At 33.6% G+C, this 4,327-nt stretch overlaps 1 pseudogene; it reads right to left on the bottom strand.

Annotated features, from left to right (window-relative positions):
* Nucleotides 1-2,689: 2,689 nt before the first annotated feature.
* Nucleotides 2,690-3,630, bottom strand: LOC105746954 (olfactory receptor 5AN1-like; annotated as a pseudogene).
* Between the last annotated feature and the right edge of the window lie 697 nt (nucleotides 3,631-4,327).

Here is a 4,327-nt window from a genome sequence, read left to right as displayed (position 1 = left end):
ACAGAAAGTATAGAAAATAAAGTATAGCAGTTTGCAACAGAATACATGAAATGGGTGGAAGCAAGTTTGGACTGGTGGTTGCACTGAACCACCTCTTCTAGATTAGGTTCATAGAACACATCACAGCTGTATCTGAGACTCAGATGGAATTTTTTACATAACATATGCCAGCTAAATATCATGTTGTTGGTGAGATGACCATTGGCAAGCTACTTCCTTAGCTTATAGTTGCTAGATAAATAACTATGAACCTCAGTGTGCATGTCATCTGTGGACTTCCTCCCCCTGGCCATGTGGATCAATTTTGCTCCTAAAAAATGTCTTAAGATGAAAACAATCCTACCTTCTTTTGCATAAGAGAGAAATTTTATTAGTACACATAAGAATATACCATATAATGTCAGAGTGATAATTTATGCTTGCCAGTTTTTCCATGAAATTTGACATTTAATTCAGATTTGACATGGTGGTTCTATTTCAGGAGAACTTTATTCTAAACATTCATGCTTGCTTTCCCAGTGACTGGTTTAGAAAAAACATGAGGCCCTGTTTTGGCCACTAGCAGTTGTATGGAATTCTGCTGGGGAAGGAAGGAGATAACAGTATCTGGAAAATATTTCCTCTTTATATTAAAGACTCACAGGTAGAGATGATCTCTCTTCTTCCTCTGAACATTATCTTGTCTGTAAATACCTTGTAGAACAACTGCAATAAGCCTACTACCACCCTTAGAATGAAACTAGTAAATATAACACCAGGATGTAAATGAACACATGGAATGAACTGAGGTTCTTGACAAGAGAATTTCAAATAAAAATTATTTTTTATTACAGAGATATTTTTCCATTATCACTTTGTACGGTAGATCTGGTCATTTACAAAGGCATTATAAGGTACTATTTTAATATCCTAGAGGCCACTGCAACAATTTCAGGCATTTGAGAATATACTTTTGAATTAAGAATGTGTTAGATGTGTTTGAATGCCTTTTCTGCGTTGATTTATTTATTTAAATTTTATCTATTTAAGGCCAAATTATGATAATAAATCCACAATGGCTTCAAGGAATAAATATTCTTTCTTGTTTTTAATTGCTTATTTTATCTTGCTATGAAAGCGAACATTTAGGGTATTTTATATGTGATTTTAACTTTCACAATCTCAAGTAATGAGAAACAAATTGTTCTATAACTATTTGGGGTAATAATTATAATTTTGGTACTAGAGTGATAATCATTATAATATCAAGAATAAATTAAATGATCAAGAACTCTGAATTTGTAAATTAAATCCAAGATTGATTTGATTTGATAGGTTTAGCCAGACTGGTGTTTCCTGAACTCCCCAACCACTTTTATTTCTCATGATGTTAAAGAGGACAATCTTCTGGATAAGAAAAAGCCAATTTAAAATACACTGGTAGCTGTTAATCCCTTTCAATGTTTGAAAATATTTTTCTCATATTGACATAAACTGCCCCTAAAACTACAGTAGTAACTTAGATCAAAAGCCTTATTTGCAGATATGCATTTGATAACATCAACTTTCATCTTCCGATTATTGGCCCACTTTTGTTTTCTAGTTGTTAAATCAATGTTATTAATATTTTCCATAGAATTATGATATGTTTCTTCCATTTATGTCTTAAGTATTTATTATTATCATGCAGGCATTCTTTTAATTTTTAAAGTCTTTTCCATCCTCAGTCTTTCTCTAAGTTTCCATATTCTCTGATTTCTCAAATATATGCCATTAGTACTTCTATTTATCTATTTGCATAAAGACATGTCTTGTAAAATATGGTTATCAATTTTTTCTTCTCTTTCCAATATAGATCTGCTTTTTATTTGTTCTTCCTATTTTCCCCAGACTTTGTATTTCTATTCTTCTTGCAATTCCCTTAATTGATAGCTGCATTACTTTACCTATTCCTCTTCAAAATAAAAATACTACTGAACTTAGAAATTACTGCATCTTATATGTATTGCTCTATTTTATTTATACCATACTTGTATATTAAGAGATCATTAAGAGGGGAGGCTTTGATACCTATGTTCTTCATTACAAAGCTTGACTCTTTCATTTACTAACAATGTAATTTGGGCAAATTTCTAAATACCTCTGACCTCAGTCATCTGCGAAATTGATATAACAAGAGAACTTAGCTTAATATATGCACTTTAAAGTATTTGTACAAATACAGCACTCAATGAATACTAAAATACAAAAAACATATACTGCTTCTTAAGTGCAAGGGACACTATTCAGGATCCTTCATAATATTAATTCATTTAATCATCCTAAACGACAGAAGTAGATATAATATTATTCCCATTTAATAGGATGAGGAAACTGAAGCACCTAAAGGTGCCCAGAATTACACAGCTACTGAATAGCATGATCTGGATTGAAACCAGTCAATTCTGATCTGGAGAAAAATTTTAGTTTTTAATTTCATAGAGTATTAACTAATTATTATTGCAAAACTAAACAGCACTAAAACTTAGTGCTTCAATCTACACCCATTGTCACTCAAGGACAATACAGGAATATTATTTCTATCAAATGAAGCCTCTTTTGTCCATGCACACTATTAATTTTACTAATTTCCATTCATGTACATGTATTGTGGGTTATAGTGATTGATTCTTACCAGCCAAATCTTTCACAAATATCACTGCATGAGACATTAGAAGTGCCGTCTCTTCTTTTGAAACTTCTTCAAAGCACCTTTGATCTCCCTGTTCTGCAGAATGTGGTTCAAGGGATTCAACATGGGAACCACCACAGTGTAAAATACTGAAGCAAATCTATCAAAGACAGGGAAACCACCAGAGCTGGAACTAAAATAGACAAACATTGATGATGTATAGAAAAGGAAAACAGCAGTCAGGTGAGAAGCACAGGTGTTGAAAGCCTTGGATCTGCCTTTAGCTGAAGTGAGCTTCATGATTGAGATAACAATATAGACATAGGATGTCAGGATTACTAGAGCATTTGTAGTCCCAAATATCATTGCTAATATAACAAGCATGACTAGTATGAGAAAAGAGTCAGTGCATGGCAAAGATTAACAATTGGGGCATGTCACAGAAAAAGTGGTTGATAACATTAGGTCCACAGAAGCGAAGCTGAAGCAAATCTAATAAATTGTGATAAAGAGCCAGAGAGACCAGCCACATAGGTTCCCAGTGCCATCTGAATACAGAGGCTGGGTGACATGATGGATGAATAGAGCAGTGGTTTACAAATGGCAGCATATCGGTCATAAGCCAAGGCTGCCAGAAGACAAGACTCACTCAGTCCCATAGTTGAAAAGATGAAGTAATGGACAGCACAGCCCAAAAAGGTGGTTGTTTGCTGCTTCTGGAAGAAGTGGAAGAGCATCTTTGGGGCTGTGGATGTAACATAGCAGATATCTATGAAGGACAGTTTGCTGAGGAAGAAGTACATGGGCGTGTGGAGGTGGGAATCCATCCTTATTAAGACAATGAGGCACAGGTTCCAGGTCATGGTCATGAGGTAGATCAATAAGAATATAACAAAGAGCACTCCTAAGATTCTGGGAAAATCTGAGAATCCCAAGAGGATGAAGTGGGTGATATCTGTAATATTTTCTCCTCCAATCATTGACTCAGTGCTTCTAAAATCAGAAAGGTGACAAAGGAATACATTGCTGAGCCAGTCAAAATAATATCATTATCATTTTCATATGTGCCTATCTTTTTCACCATTAAGCTCTTTAAAAGAAATAGATTGCTCCTCTTCAGATGAAAACAATCAAGTAGTCAAGATGCAGTTAGTCAGTCCTTCATGTTCCAAATTAATTCATGTGGTCTCACAAGAATCAATAAAGAAACTTAAAATATTGAGTGGGAGCTTAAGAAAATATACTGTTGGGAAACGCTGTGAGATCATTATTTAAAGAAAGTTTTAAAAGATGTCTGTGAATTCATCATATAACTGCTATTTCATAATAAAATTATAAGTGCATGCATCTTCCTAGAAAATATTTGAATTAGGCAGGTTCTAGATCGTCATCAGTATATTTTAAATTTCTTTTCTCTTAAGAAGTATTAAATTCCCTCTTTATGACAATTTTTCAAATATTTAAAAGTTGGTATCAACCCAAATACTAGTGTACTTAATACAACATCTTAAATATCTCAGAATAAACATCATTTTAATGCTGATTCTTTTATGTTAGGGCAGAAGTCTGTATATCCAATAAGTCAATGGATCATTCCTCTACTGAAGTCTTATATTAAGCATTCCAAAGAGGTACACACAGATCACTATTGGTCCATACCTTTGTCACAATGTTAGG

Source organism: Dasypus novemcinctus, chromosome 10 (genome assembly GCF_030445035.2).
Source record: "Dasypus novemcinctus isolate mDasNov1 chromosome 10, mDasNov1.1.hap2, whole genome shotgun sequence".
Taxonomy (NCBI): Eukaryota; Metazoa; Chordata; class Mammalia; order Cingulata; family Dasypodidae; genus Dasypus; species Dasypus novemcinctus.
Note: the sequence above shows the minus strand (reverse complement) of the source record. Positions and strands in the feature narration are given on the sequence as shown.